General features: G+C 62.2%; 14 non-coding genes across 14 annotated transcripts; all 14 read left to right on the top strand.

The window, feature by feature from the left end:
• Nucleotides 1-574: 574 nt before the first annotated feature.
• On the top strand, nt 575-738 carry LOC143801127 (U1 spliceosomal RNA). The gene has a single exon (XR_013220768.1). It is a non-coding gene; the product is annotated as a U1 spliceosomal RNA (small nuclear RNA).
• Nucleotides 739-1,537: 799 nt separating this feature from the next.
• LOC143801281 (U1 spliceosomal RNA) lies at nt 1,538-1,701 on the top strand. The gene has a single exon (XR_013220898.1). It is a non-coding gene; the product is annotated as a U1 spliceosomal RNA (small nuclear RNA).
• A 794-nt stretch (nt 1,702-2,495) lies between these two features.
• LOC143801126 (U1 spliceosomal RNA) lies at nt 2,496-2,659 on the top strand. Its single transcript, XR_013220767.1, has one exon. It is a non-coding gene; the product is annotated as a U1 spliceosomal RNA (small nuclear RNA).
• Nucleotides 2,660-3,454: 795 nt separating this feature from the next.
• Nucleotides 3,455-3,618, top strand: LOC143801125 (U1 spliceosomal RNA). The gene has a single exon (XR_013220766.1). It is a non-coding gene; the product is annotated as a U1 spliceosomal RNA (small nuclear RNA).
• A 795-nt stretch (nt 3,619-4,413) lies between these two features.
• On the top strand, nt 4,414-4,577 carry LOC143801124 (U1 spliceosomal RNA). Its single transcript, XR_013220765.1, has one exon. It is a non-coding gene; the product is annotated as a U1 spliceosomal RNA (small nuclear RNA).
• A 795-nt stretch (nt 4,578-5,372) lies between these two features.
• LOC143801123 (U1 spliceosomal RNA) lies at nt 5,373-5,536 on the top strand. The gene has a single exon (XR_013220764.1). It is a non-coding gene; the product is annotated as a U1 spliceosomal RNA (small nuclear RNA).
• A 796-nt stretch (nt 5,537-6,332) lies between these two features.
• LOC143801122 (U1 spliceosomal RNA) lies at nt 6,333-6,496 on the top strand. The gene has a single exon (XR_013220763.1). It is a non-coding gene; the product is annotated as a U1 spliceosomal RNA (small nuclear RNA).
• Nucleotides 6,497-7,295: 799 nt separating this feature from the next.
• Nucleotides 7,296-7,459, top strand: LOC143801120 (U1 spliceosomal RNA). The gene has a single exon (XR_013220762.1). It is a non-coding gene; the product is annotated as a U1 spliceosomal RNA (small nuclear RNA).
• A 795-nt stretch (nt 7,460-8,254) lies between these two features.
• On the top strand, nt 8,255-8,418 carry LOC143801119 (U1 spliceosomal RNA). The gene has a single exon (XR_013220761.1). It is a non-coding gene; the product is annotated as a U1 spliceosomal RNA (small nuclear RNA).
• A 795-nt stretch (nt 8,419-9,213) lies between these two features.
• Nucleotides 9,214-9,377, top strand: LOC143801118 (U1 spliceosomal RNA). Its single transcript, XR_013220760.1, has one exon. It is a non-coding gene; the product is annotated as a U1 spliceosomal RNA (small nuclear RNA).
• Nucleotides 9,378-10,172: 795 nt separating this feature from the next.
• On the top strand, nt 10,173-10,336 carry LOC143801117 (U1 spliceosomal RNA). Its single transcript, XR_013220759.1, has one exon. It is a non-coding gene; the product is annotated as a U1 spliceosomal RNA (small nuclear RNA).
• Nucleotides 10,337-11,131: 795 nt separating this feature from the next.
• LOC143801116 (U1 spliceosomal RNA) lies at nt 11,132-11,295 on the top strand. The gene has a single exon (XR_013220758.1). It is a non-coding gene; the product is annotated as a U1 spliceosomal RNA (small nuclear RNA).
• A 795-nt stretch (nt 11,296-12,090) lies between these two features.
• On the top strand, nt 12,091-12,254 carry LOC143801114 (U1 spliceosomal RNA). Its single transcript, XR_013220757.1, has one exon. It is a non-coding gene; the product is annotated as a U1 spliceosomal RNA (small nuclear RNA).
• A 795-nt stretch (nt 12,255-13,049) lies between these two features.
• LOC143801113 (U1 spliceosomal RNA) lies at nt 13,050-13,213 on the top strand. The gene has a single exon (XR_013220756.1). It is a non-coding gene; the product is annotated as a U1 spliceosomal RNA (small nuclear RNA).
• Nucleotides 13,214-13,855: the final 642 nt, after the last annotated feature.

Here is a 13,855-nt window from a genome sequence, read left to right as displayed (position 1 = left end):
ACCTCATTTGCATCTCATTGACTTGGTGACGACATGGCTTGCTCTGCTTGTCTGCAGGGGCAGGCAGGCCCGCCCGCTCGCTCACGGGAGGGCACCTGCAGCATCCCCATCTCGCAGCCTTCGGGCTGGAGCTGGACCTGTGAGTGGGCCGCTGGTGCGCGGCTATCTGCTGCGGTTTGGGCCTCCTGCCCTTGAGCCTCCCTCCAGCGTGCATCCTCTTGAGCGGAGATGAGCGAGTCACGAGAGGGTGCCGGCCGGCAGCTGGAGCTCGAGCTGTCTACAGCATGTTCTCAGGCCAGCGCAGCAGCGTGAGGCTGCTGGGGCGGAGCCAACGCTCCTCTATGCAAATGACTCAGGCTGCTGCTGTGCATCTTGGGCGGCTTTGGACTTGAGCTCGGCCTGCCCTGGGGGGGGGCGGAGTGGGCGTCGGGAGCGACCGGCGCCTCCCACTCGAGGAGCCTCCGTGCGGTCTGTGCCGAACGCCACCCCCGCCCCCTCCCTTTCGGGCCCGAGACTCCGCGATGTTGGGGAGCTGCGTCGGAGGGGCGCTCGTCGGGCCGGCGGGCCCCAACTCATACTTACCTGGCAGGGGAGATACCATGATCACTAAGGTGGTTCTCCCAGGGTGAGGCTCATCCATTGCACTCCGGGTGTGCTGACCCCTGCGATTTCCCCAAATGCGGGAAACTCGACTGCATAATTTGTGGTAGTGGGGGACTGCGTTCGCGCTTTCCCCTGATTTCCTATGGTCAAAGACAGAACACTAAAGATGCTCTGCTGAGCCAAAGTGAGACTTTGGAGAAGCTCAAAGCAGGCAGATGTGGCCTTTGGCTCCCCCTTGTGGGGGAAGGATGCCACCTTCCCTGTGTCGTGTCGCTGCTTTCTTGGTTTGTTTGAGGTTGTTGCCTTTGCTTGACACTTTGGCCCTTTTTTGGCCCCCTGGCTGGTGGGGAATGATCACCTCATTTGCATCTCATTGACTTGGTGACGACATGGCTTGCTCTGCTTGTCTGCAGGGGCAGGCAGGCCCGCCCGCTCGCTCGCTCACGGGAGGGCACCTGCAGCATCCCCATCTCGCAGCCTTCGGGCTGGAGCTGGACCTGTGAGTGGGCCGCTGGTGCGCGGCTATCTGCTGCGGTTTGGGCCTCCTGCCCTTGAGCCTCCCTCCAGCGTGCATCCTCTTGAGCGGAGATGAGCGAGTCACGAGAGGGTGCCGGCCGGCAGCTGGAGCTCGAGCTGTCTACAGCATGTTCTCAGGCCAGCGCAGCAGCGTGAGGCTGCTGGGGCGGAGCCAACGCTCCTCTATGCAAATGACTCAGGCTGCTGCTGTGCATCTTGGGCGGCTTTGGACTTGAGCTCGGCCTGCCCTGGGGGGGGGCGGAGTGGGCGTCGGGAGCGACCGGCGCCTCCCACTCGAGGAGCCTCCGTGCGGTCTGTGCCGAACGCCACCCCCGCCCCCTCCCTTTCGGGCCCGAGACTCCGCGATGTTGGGGAGCTGCGTCGGAGGGGCGCTCGTCGGGCCGGCGGGCCCCAACTCATACTTACCTGGCAGGGGAGATACCATGATCACTAAGGTGGTTCTCCCAGGGTGAGGCTCATCCATTGCACTCCGGGTGTGCTGACCCCTGCGATTTCCCCAAATGCGGGAAACTCGACTGCATAATTTGTGGTAGTGGGGGACTGCGTTCGTGCTTTCCCCTGATTTCCTATGGTCAAAGACAGAACACTAAAGATGCTCTGCTGAGCCAAAGTGAGACTTTGGAGAAGCTCAAAGCAGGCAGATGTGGCCTTTGGCTCCCCCTTGTGGGGGAAGGATGCCACCTTCCCTGTGTCGTGTCGCTGCTTTCTTGGTTTGTTTGAGGTTGTTGCCTTTGCTTGACACTTTGGCCCTTTTTTGGCCCCCTGGCTGGTGGGGAATGATCACCTCATTTGCATCTCATTGACTTGGTGACGACATGGCTTGCTCTGCTTGTCTGCAGGGGCAGGCAGGCCCGCCCGCTCGCTCACGGGAGGGCACCTGCAGCATCCCCATCTCGCAGCCTTCGGGCTGGAGCTGGACCTGTGAGTGGGCCGCTGGTGCGCGGCTATCTGCTGCGGTTTGGGCCTCCTGCCCTTGAGCCTCCCTCCAGCGTGCATCCTCTTGAGCGGAGATGAGCGAGTCACGAGAGGGTGCCGGCCGGCAGCTGGAGCTCGAGCTGTCTACAGCATGTTCTCAGGCCAGCGCAGCAGCGTGAGGCTGCTGGGGCGGAGCCAACGCTCCTCTATGCAAATGACTCAGGCTGCTGCTGTGCATCTTGGGCGGCTTTGGACTTGAGCTCGGCCTGCCCTGGGGGGGGCGGAGTGGGCGTCGGGAGCGACCGGCGCCTCCCACTCGAGGAGCCTCCGTGCGGTCTGTGCCGAACGCCACCCCCGCCCCCTCCCTTTCGGGCCCGAGACTCCGCGATGTTGGGGAGCTGCGTCGGAGGGGCGCTCGTCGGGCCGGCGGGCCCCAACTCATACTTACCTGGCAGGGGAGATACCATGATCACTAAGGTGGTTCTCCCAGGGTGAGGCTCATCCATTGCACTCCGGGTGTGCTGACCCCTGCGATTTCCCCAAATGCGGGAAACTCGACTGCATAATTTGTGGTAGTGGGGGACTGCGTTCGCGCTTTCCCCTGATTTCCTATGGTCAAAGACAGAACACTAAAGATGCTCTGCTGAGCCAAAGTGAGACTTTGGAGAAGCTCAAAGCAGGCAGATGTGGCCTTTGGCTCCCCCTTGTGGGGGAAGGATGCCACCTTCCCTGTGTCGTGTCGCTGCTTTCTTGGTTTGTTTGAGGTTGTTGCCTTTGCTTGACACTTTGGCCCTTTTTTGGCCCCCTGGCTGGTGGGGAATGATCACCTCATTTGCATCTCATTGACTTGGTGACGACATGGCTTGCTCTGCTTGTCTGCAGGGGCAGGCAGGCCCGCCCGCTCGCTCACGGGAGGGCACCTGCAGCATCCCCATCTCGCAGCCTTCGGGCTGGAGCTGGACCTGTGAGTGGGCCGCTGGTGCGCGGCTATCTGCTGCGGTTTGGGCCTCCTGCCCTTGAGCCTCCCTCCAGCGTGCATCCTCTTGAGCGGAGATGAGCGAGTCACGAGAGGGTGCCGGCCGGCAGCTGGAGCTCGAGCTGTCTACAGCATGTTCTCAGGCCAGCGCAGCAGCGTGAGGCTGCTGGGGCGGAGCCAACGCTCCTCTATGCAAATGACTCAGGCTGCTGCTGTGCATCTTGGGCGGCTTTGGACTTGAGCTCGGCCTGCCCTGGGGGGGGGCGGAGTGGGCGTCGGGAGCGACCGGCGCCTCCCACTCGAGGAGCCTCCGTGCGGTCTGTGCCGAACGCCACCCCCGCCCCCTCCCTTTCGGGCCCGAGACTCCGCGATGTTGGGGAGCTGCGTCGGAGGGGCGCTCGTCGGGCCGGCGGGCCCCAACTCATACTTACCTGGCAGGGGAGATACCATGATCACTAAGGTGGTTCTCCCAGGGTGAGGCTCATCCATTGCACTCCGGGTGTGCTGACCCCTGCGATTTCCCCAAATGCGGGAAACTCGACTGCATAATTTGTGGTAGTGGGGGACTGCGTTCGCGCTTTCCCCTGATTTCCTATGGTCAAAGACAGAACACTAAAGATGCTCTGCTGAGCCAAAGTGAGACTTTGGAGAAGCTCAAAGCAGGCAGATGTGGCCTTTGGCTCCCCCTTGTGGGGGAAGGATGCCACCTTCCCTGTGTCGTGTCGCTGCTTTCTTGGTTTGTTTGAGGTTGTTGCCTTTGCTTGACACTTTGGCCCTTTTTTGGCCCCCTGGCTGGTGGGGAATGATCACCTCATTTGCATCTCATTGACTTGGTGACGACATGGCTTGCTCTGCTTGTCTGCAGGGGCAGGCAGGCCCGCCCGCTCGCTCACGGGAGGGCACCTGCAGCATCCCCATCTCGCAGCCTTCGGGCTGGAGCTGGACCTGTGAGTGGGCCGCTGGTGCGCGGCTATCTGCTGCGGTTTGGGCCTCCTGCCCTTGAGCCTCCCTCCAGCGTGCATCCTCTTGAGCGGAGATGAGCGAGTCACGAGAGGGTGCCGGCCGGCAGCTGGAGCTCGAGCTGTCTACAGCATGTTCTCAGGCCAGCGCAGCAGCGTGAGGCTGCTGGGGCGGAGCCAACGCTCCTCTATGCAAATGACTCAGGCTGCTGCTGTGCATCTTGGGCGGCTTTGGACTTGAGCTCGGCCTGCCCTGGGGGGGGGCGGAGTGGGCGTCGGGAGCGACCGGCGCCTCCCACTCGAGGAGCCTCCGTGCGGTCTGTGCCGAACGCCACCCCCGCCCCCTCCCTTTCGGGCCCGAGACTCCGCGATGTTGGGGAGCTGCGTCGGAGGGGCGCTCGTCGGGCAGGCGGGCCCCAACTCATACTTACCTGGCAGGGGAGATACCATGATCACTAAGGTGGTTCTCCCAGGGTGAGGCTCATCCATTGCACTCCGGGTGTGCTGACCCCTGCGATTTCCCCAAATGCGGGAAACTCGACTGCATAATTTGTGGTAGTGGGGGACTGCGTTCGCGCTTTCCCCTGATTTCCTATGGTCAAAGACAGAACACTAAAGATGCTCTGCTGAGCCAAAGTGAGACTTTGGAGAAGCTCAAAGCAGGCAGATGTGGCCTTTGGCTCCCCCTTGTGGGGGAAGGATGCCACCTTCCCTGTGTCGTGTCGCTGCTTTCTTGGTTTGTTTGAGGTTGTTGCCTTTGCTTGACACTTTGGCCCTTTTTTGGCCCCCTGGCTGGTGGGGAATGATCACCTCATTTGCATCTCATTGACTTGGTGACGACATGGCTTGCTCTGCTTGTCTGCAGGGGCAGGCAGGCCCGCCCGCTCGCTCACGGGAGGGCACCTGCAGCATCCCCATCTCGCAGCCTTCGGGCTGGAGCTGGACCTGTGAGTGGGCCGCTGGTGCGCGGCTATCTGCTGCGGTTTGGGCCTCCTGCCCTTGAGCCTCCCTCCAGCGTGCATCCTCTTGAGCGGAGATGAGCGAGTCACGAGAGGGTGCCGGCCGGCAGCTGGAGCTCGAGCTGTCTACAGCATGTTCTCAGGCCAGCGCAGCAGCGTGAGGCTGCTGGGGCGGAGCCAACGCTCCTCTATGCAAATGACTCAGGCTGCTGCTGTGCATCTTGGGCGGCTTTGGACTTGAGCTCGGCCTGCCCTGGGGGGGGGCGGAGTGGGCGTCGGGAGCGACCGGCGCCTCCCACTCGAGGAGCCTCCGTGCGGTCTGTGCCGAACGCCACCCCCGCCCCCTCCCTTTCGGGCCCGAGACTCCGCGATGTTGGGGAGCTGCGTCGGAGGGGCGCTCGTCGGGCCGGCGGGCCCCAACTCATACTTACCTGGCAGGGGAGATACCATGATCACTAAGGTGGTTCTCCCAGGGTGAGGCTCATCCATTGCACTCCGGGTGTGCTGACCCCTGCGATTTCCCCAAATGCGGGAAACTCGACTGCATAATTTGTGGTAGTGGGGGACTGCGTTCGCGCTTTCCCCTGATTTCCTATGGTCAAAGACAGAACACTAAAGATGCTCTGCTGAGCCAAAGTGAGACTTTGGAGAAGCTCAAAGCAGGCAGATGTGGCCTTTGGCTCCCCCTTGTGGGGGAAGGATGCCACCTTCCCTGTGTCGTGTCGCTGCTTTCTTGGTTTGTTTGAGGTTGTTGCCTTTGCTTGACACTTTGGCCCTTTTTTGGCCCCCTGGCTGGTGGGGAATGATCACCTCATTTGCATCTCATTGACTTGGTGACGACATGGCTTGCTCTGCTTGTCTGCAGGGGCAGGCAGGCCCGCCCGCTCGCTCACGGGAGGGCACCTGCAGCATCCCCATCTCGCAGCCTTCGGGCTGGAGCTGGACCTGTGAGTGGGCCGCTGGTGCGCGGCTATCTGCTGCGGTTTGGGCCTCCTGCCCTTGAGCCTCCCTCCAGCGTGCATCCTCTTGAGCGGAGATGAGCGAGTCACGAGAGGGTGCCGGCCGGCAGCTGGAGCTCGAGCTGTCTACAGCATGTTCTCAGGCCAGCGCAGCAGCGTGAGGCTGCTGGGGCGGAGCCAACGCTCCTCTATGCAAATGACTCAGGCTGCTGCTGTGCATCTTGGGCGGCTTTGGACTTGAGCTCGGCCTGCCCTGGGGGGGGGGCGGAGTGGGCGTCGGGAGCGACCGGCGCCTCCCACTCGAGGAGCCTCCGTGCGGTCTGTGCCGAACGCCACCCCCGCCCCCTCCCTTTCGGGCCCGAGACTCCGCGATGTTGGGGAGCTGCGTCGGAGGGGCGCTCGTCGGGCCGGCGGGCCCCAACTCATACTTACCTGGCAGGGGAGATACCATGATCACTAAGGTGGTTCTCCCAGGGTGAGGCTCATCCATTGCACTCCGGGTGTGCTGACCCCTGCGATTTCCCCAAATGCGGGAAACTCGACTGCATAATTTGTGGTAGTGGGGGACTGCGTTCGCGCTTTCCCCTGATTTCCTATGGTCAAAGACAGAACACTAAAGATGCTCTGCTGAGCCAAAGTGAGACTTTGGAGAAGCTCAAAGCAGGCAGATGTGGCCTTTGGCTCCCCCTTGTGGGGGAAGGATGCCACCTTCCCTGTGTCGTGTCGCTGCTTTCTTGGTTTGTTTGAGGTTGTTGCCTTTGCTTGACACTTTGGCCCTTTTTTGGCCCCCTGGCTGGTGGGGAATGATCACCTCATTTGCATCTCATTGACTTGGTGACGACATGGCTTGCTCTGCTTGTCTGCAGGGGCAGGCAGGCCCGCCCGCTCGCTCGCTCACGGGAGGGCACCTGCAGCATCCCCATCTCGCAGCCTTCGGGCTGGAGCTGGACCTGTGAGTGGGCCGCTGGTGCGCGGCTATCTGCTGCGGTTTGGGCCTCCTGCCCTTGAGCCTCCCTCCAGCGTGCATCCTCTTGAGCGGAGATGAGCGAGTCACGAGAGGGTGCCGGCCGGCAGCTGGAGCTCGAGCTGTCTACAGCATGTTCTCAGGCCAGCGCAGCAGCGTGAGGCTGCTGGGGCGGAGCCAACGCTCCTCTATGCAAATGACTCAGGCTGCTGCTGTGCATCTTGGGCGGCTTTGGACTTGAGCTCGGCCTGCCCTGGGGGGGGGCGGAGTGGGCGTCGGGAGCGACCGGCGCCTCCCACTCGAGGAGCCTCCGTGCGGTCTGTGCCGAACGCCACCCCCGCCCCCTCCCTTTCGGGCCCGAGACTCCGCGATGTTGGGGAGCTGCGTCGGAGGGGCGCTCGTCGGGCCGGCGGGCCCCAACTCATACTTACCTGGCAGGGGAGATACCATGATCACTAAGGTGGTTCTCCCAGGGTGAGGCTCATCCATTGCACTCCGGGTGTGCTGACCCCTGCGATTTCCCCAAATGCGGGAAACTCGACTGCATAATTTGTGGTAGTGGGGGACTGCGTTCGCGCTTTCCCCTGATTTCCTATGGTCAAAGACAGAACACTAAAGATGCTCTGCTGAGCCAAAGTGAGACTTTGGAGAAGCTCAAAGCAGGCAGATGTGGCCTTTGGCTCCCCCTTGTGGGGGAAGGATGCCACCTTCCCTGTGTCGTGTCGCTGCTTTCTTGGTTTGTTTGAGGTTGTTGCCTTTGCTTGACACTTTGGCCCTTTTTTGGCCCCCTGGCTGGTGGGGAATGATCACCTCATTTGCATCTCATTGACTTGGTGACGACATGGCTTGCTCTGCTTGTCTGCAGGGGCAGGCAGGCCCGCCCGCTCGCTCACGGGAGGGCACCTGCAGCATCCCCATCTCGCAGCCTTCGGGCTGGAGCTGGACCTGTGAGTGGGCCGCTGGTGCGCGGCTATCTGCTGCGGTTTGGGCCTCCTGCCCTTGAGCCTCCCTCCAGCGTGCATCCTCTTGAGCGGAGATGAGCGAGTCACGAGAGGGTGCCGGCCGGCAGCTGGAGCTCGAGCTGTCTACAGCATGTTCTCAGGCCAGCGCAGCAGCGTGAGGCTGCTGGGGCGGAGCCAACGCTCCTCTATGCAAATGACTCAGGCTGCTGCTGTGCATCTTGGGCGGCTTTGGACTTGAGCTCGGCCTGCCCTGGGGGGGGGCGGAGTGGGCGTCGGGAGCGACCGGCGCCTCCCACTCGAGGAGCCTCCGTGCGGTCTGTGCCGAACGCCACCCCCGCCCCCTCCCTTTCGGGCCCGAGACTCCGCGATGTTGGGGAGCTGCGTCGGAGGGGCGCTCGTCGGGCCGGCGGGCCCCAACTCATACTTACCTGGCAGGGGAGATACCATGATCACTAAGGTGGTTCTCCCAGGGTGAGGCTCATCCATTGCACTCCGGGTGTGCTGACCCCTGCGATTTCCCCAAATGCGGGAAACTCGACTGCATAATTTGTGGTAGTGGGGGACTGCGTTCGCGCTTTCCCCTGATTTCCTATGGTCAAAGACAGAACACTAAAGATGCTCTGCTGAGCCAAAGTGAGACTTTGGAGAAGCTCAAAGCAGGCAGATGTGGCCTTTGGCTCCCCCTTGTGGGGGAAGGATGCCACCTTCCCTGTGTCGTGTCGCTGCTTTCTTGGTTTGTTTGAGGTTGTTGCCTTTGCTTGACACTTTGGCCCTTTTTTGGCCCCCTGGCTGGTGGGGAATGATCACCTCATTTGCATCTCATTGACTTGGTGACGACATGGCTTGCTCTGCTTGTCTGCAGGGGCAGGCAGGCCCGCCCGCTCGCTCACGGGAGGGCACCTGCAGCATCCCCATCTCGCAGCCTTCGGGCTGGAGCTGGACCTGTGAGTGGGCCGCTGGTGCGCGGCTATCTGCTGCGGTTTGGGCCTCCTGCCCTTGAGCCTCCCTCCAGCGTGCATCCTCTTGAGCGGAGATGAGCGAGTCACGAGAGGGTGCCGGCCGGCAGCTGGAGCTCGAGCTGTCTACAGCATGTTCTCAGGCCAGCGCAGCAGCGTGAGGCTGCTGGGGCGGAGCCAACGCTCCTCTATGCAAATGACTCAGGCTGCTGCTGTGCATCTTGGGCGGCTTTGGACTTGAGCTCGGCCTGCCCTGGGGGGGGGCGGAGTGGGCGTCGGGAGCGACCGGCGCCTCCCACTCGAGGAGCCTCCGTGCGGTCTGTGCCGAACGCCACCCCCGCCCCCTCCCTTTCGGGCCCGAGACTCCGCGATGTTGGGGAGCTGCGTCGGAGGGGCGCTCGTCGGGCCGGCGGGCCCCAACTCATACTTACCTGGCAGGGGAGATACCATGATCACTAAGGTGGTTCTCCCAGGGTGAGGCTCATCCATTGCACTCCGGGTGTGCTGACCCCTGCGATTTCCCCAAATGCGGGAAACTCGACTGCATAATTTGTGGTAGTGGGGGACTGCGTTCGCGCTTTCCCCTGATTTCCTATGGTCAAAGACAGAACACTAAAGATGCTCTGCTGAGCCAAAGTGAGACTTTGGAGAAGCTCAAAGCAGGCAGATGTGGCCTTTGGCTCCCCCTTGTGGGGGAAGGATGCCACCTTCCCTGTGTCGTGTCGCTGCTTTCTTGGTTTGTTTGAGGTTGTTGCCTTTGCTTGACACTTTGGCCCTTTTTTGGCCCCCTGGCTGGTGGGGAATGATCACCTCATTTGCATCTCATTGACTTGGTGACGACATGGCTTGCTCTGCTTGTCTGCAGGGGCAGGCAGGCCCGCCCGCTCGCTCACGGGAGGGCACCTGCAGCATCCCCATCTCGCAGCCTTCGGGCTGGAGCTGGACCTGTGAGTGGGCCGCTGGTGCGCGGCTATCTGCTGCGGTTTGGGCCTCCTGCCCTTGAGCCTCCCTCCAGCGTGCATCCTCTTGAGCGGAGATGAGCGAGTCACGAGAGGGTGCCGGCCGGCAGCTGGAGCTCGAGCTGTCTACAGCATGTTCTCAGGCCAGCGCAGCAGCGTGAGGCTGCTGGGGCGGAGCCAACGCTCCTCTATGCAAATGACTCAGGCTGCTGCTGTGCATCTTGGGCGGCTTTGGACTTGAGCTCGGCCTGCCCTGGGGGGGGGCGGAGTGGGCGTCGGGAGCGACCGGCGCCTCCCACTCGAGGAGCCTCCGTGCGGTCTGTGCCGAACGCCACCCCCGCCCCCTCCCTTTCGGGCCCGAGACTCCGCGATGTTGGGGAGCTGCGTCGGAGGGGCGCTCGTCGGGCCGGCGGGCCCCAACTCATACTTACCTGGCAGGGGAGATACCATGATCACTAAGGTGGTTCTCCCAGGGTGAGGCTCATCCATTGCACTCCGGGTGTGCTGACCCCTGCGATTTCCCCAAATGCGGGAAACTCGACTGCATAATTTGTGGTAGTGGGGGACTGCGTTCGCGCTTTCCCCTGATTTCCTATGGTCAAAGACAGAACACTAAAGATGCTCTGCTGAGCCAAAGTGAGACTTTGGAGAAGCTCAAAGCAGGCAGATGTGGCCTTTGGCTCCCCCTTGTGGGGGAAGGATGCCACCTTCCCTGTGTCGTGTCGCTGCTTTCTTGGTTTGTTTGAGGTTGTTGCCTTTGCTTGACACTTTGGCCCTTTTTTGGCCCCCTGGCTGGTGGGGAATGATCACCTCATTTGCATCTCATTGACTTGGTGACGACATGGCTTGCTCTGCTTGTCTGCAGGGGCAGGCAGGCCCGCCCGCTCGCTCACGGGAGGGCACCTGCAGCATCCCCATCTCGCAGCCTTCGGGCTGGAGCTGGACCTGTGAGTGGGCCGCTGGTGCGCGGCTATCTGCTGCGGTTTGGGCCTCCTGCCCTTGAGCCTCCCTCCAGCGTGCATCCTCTTGAGCGGAGATGAGCGAGTCACGAGAGGGTGCCGGCCGGCAGCTGGAGCTCGAGCTGTCTACAGCATGTTCTCAGGCCAGCGCAGCAGCGTGAGGCTGCTGGGGCGGAGCCAACGCTCCTCTATGCAAATGACTCAGGCTGCTGCTGTGCATCTTGGGCGGCTTTGGACTTGAGCTCGGCCTGCCCTGGGGGGGGGCGGAGTGGGCGTCGGGAGCGACCGGCGCCTCCCACTCGAGGAGCCTCCGTGCGGTCTGTGCCGAACGCCACCCCCGCCCCCTCCCTTTCGGGCCCGAGACTCCGCGATGTTGGGGAGCTGCGTCGGAGGGGCGCTCGTCGGGCCGGCGGGCCCCAACTCATACTTACCTGGCAGGGGAGATACCATGATCACTAAGGTGGTTCTCCCAGGGTGAGGCTCATCCATTGCACTCCGGGTGTGCTGACCCCTGCGATTTCCCCAAATGCGGGAAACTCGACTGCATAATTTGTGGTAGTGGGGGACTGCGTTCGCGCTTTCCCCTGATTTCCTATGGTCAAAGACAGAACACTAAAGATGCTCTGCTGAGCCAAAGTGAGACTTTGGAGAAGCTCAAAGCAGGCAGATGTGGCCTTTGGCTCCCCCTTGTGGGGGAAGGATGCCACCTTCCCTGTGTCGTGTCGCTGCTTTCTTGGTTTGTTTGAGGTTGTTGCCTTTGCTTGACACTTTGGCCCTTTTTTGGCCCCCTGGCTGGTGGGGAATGATCACCTCATTTGCATCTCATTGACTTGGTGACGACATGGCTTGCTCTGCTTGTCTGCAGGGGCAGGCAGGCCCGCCCGCTCGCTCACGGGAGGGCACCTGCAGCATCCCCATCTCGCAGCCTTCGGGCTGGAGCTGGACCTGTGAGTGGGCCGCTGGTGCGCGGCTATCTGCTGCGGTTTGGGCCTCCTGCCCTTGAGCCTCCCTCCAGCGTGCATCCTCTTGAGCGGAGATGAGCGAGTCACGAGAGGGTGCCGGCCGGCAGCTGGAGCTCGAGCTGTCTACAGCATGTTCTCAGGCCAGCGCAGCAGCGTGAGGCTGCTGGGGCGGAGCCAACGCTCCTCTATGCAAATGACTCAGGCTGCTGCTGTGCATCTTGGGCGGCTTTGGACTTGAGCTCGGCCTGCCCTGGGGGGGGGCGGAGTGGGCGTCGGGAGCGACCGGCGCCTCCCACTCGAGGAGCCTCCGTGCGGTCTGTGCCGAACGCCACCCCCGCCCCCTCCCTTTCGGGCCCGAGACTCCGCGATGTTGGGGAGCTGCGTCGGAGGGGCGCTCGTCGGGCCGGCGGGCCCCAACTCATACTTACCTGGCAGGGGAGATACCATGATCACTAAGGTGGTTCTCCCAGGGTGAGGCTCATCCATTGCACTCCGGGTGTGCTGACCCCTGCGATTTCCCCAAATGCGGGAAACTCGACTGCATAATTTGTGGTAGTGGGGGACTGCGTTCGCGCTTTCCCCTGATTTCCTATGGTCAAAGACAGAACACTAAAGATGCTCTGCTGAGCCAAAGTGAGACTTTGGAGAAGCTCAAAGCAGGCAGATGTGGCCTTTGGCTCCCCCTTGTGGGGGAAGGATGCCACCTTCCCTGTGTCGTGTCGCTGCTTTCTTGGTTTGTTTGAGGTTGTTGCCTTTGCTTGACACTTTGGCCCTTTTTTGGCCCCCTGGCTGGTGGGGAATGATCACCTCATTTGCATCTCATTGACTTGGTGACGACATGGCTTGCTCTGCTTGTCTGCAGGGGCAGGCAGGCCCGCCCGCTCGCTCACGGGAGGGCACCTGCAGCATCCCCATCTCGCAGCCTTCGGGCTGGAGCTGGACCTGTGAGTGGGCCGCTGGTGCGCGGCTATCTGCTGCGGTTTGGGCCTCCTGCCCTTGAGCCTCCCTCCAGCGTGCATCCTCTTGAGCGGAGATGAGCGAGTCACGAGAGGGTGCCGGCCGGCAGCTGGAGCTCGAGCTGTCTACAGCATGTTCTCAGGCCAGCGCAGCAGCGTGAGGCTGCTGGGGCGGAGCCAACGCTCCTCTATGCAAATGACTCAGGCTGCTGCTGTGCATCTTGGGCGGCTTTGGACTTGAGCTCGGCCTGCCCTGGGGGGGGGCGGAGTGGGCGTCGGGAGCGACCGGCGCCTCCCACTCGAGGAGCCTCCGTGCGGTCTGTGCCGAACGCCACCCCCGCCCCCTCCCTTTCGGGCCCGAGACTCCGCGATGTTGGGGAGCTGCGTCGGAGGGGCGCTCGTCGGGCCGGCGGGCCCCAACTCATACTTACCTGGCAGGGGAGATACCATGATCACTAAGGTGGTTCTCCCAGGGTGAGGCTCATCCATTGCACTCCGGGTGTGCTGACCCCTGCGATTTCCCCAAATGCGGGAAACTCGACTGCATAATTTGTGGTAGTGGGGGACTGCGTTCGCGCTTTCCCCTGATTTCCTATGGTCAAAGACAGAACACTAAAGATGCTCTGCTGAGCCAAAGTGAGACTTTGGAGAAGCTCAAAGCAGGCAGATGTGGCCTTTGGCTCCCCCTTGTGGGGGAAGGATGCCACCTTCCCTGTGTCGTGTCGCTGCTTTCTTGGTTTGTTTGAGGTTGTTGCCTTTGCTTGACACTTTGGCCCTTTTTTGGCCCCCTGGCTGGTGGGGAATGATCACCTCATTTGCATCTCATTGACTTGGTGACGACATGGCTTGCTCTGCTTGTCTGCAGGGGCAGGCAGGCCCGCCCGCTCGCTCACGGGAGGGCACCTGCAGCATCCCCATCTCGCAGCCTTCGGGCTGGAGCTGGACCTGTGAGTGGGCCGCTGGTGCGCGGCTATCTGCTGCGGTTTGGGCCTCCTGCCCTTGAGCCTCCCTCCAGCGTGCATCCTCTTGAGCGGAGATGAGCGAGTCACGAGAGGGTGCCGGCCGGCAGCTGGAGCTCGAGCTGTCTACAGCATGTTCTCAGGCCAGCGCAGCAGCGTGAGGCTGCTGGGGCGGAGCCAGCGCTCCTCTATGCAAATGACTCAGGCTGCTGCTGTGCATCTTGGGCGGCTTTGGACTTGAGCTCGGCCTGCCCTGGGGGGGGGCGGAGT

This window comes from Ranitomeya variabilis, chromosome 1 (genome assembly GCF_051348905.1).
Source record: "Ranitomeya variabilis isolate aRanVar5 chromosome 1, aRanVar5.hap1, whole genome shotgun sequence".
Classification (NCBI taxonomy): domain Eukaryota; kingdom Metazoa; phylum Chordata; class Amphibia; order Anura; family Dendrobatidae; genus Ranitomeya; species Ranitomeya variabilis.
The sequence above is the reverse complement of the archived record's forward strand: the minus strand, read 5'-3'. Positions and strand labels throughout refer to the sequence as shown.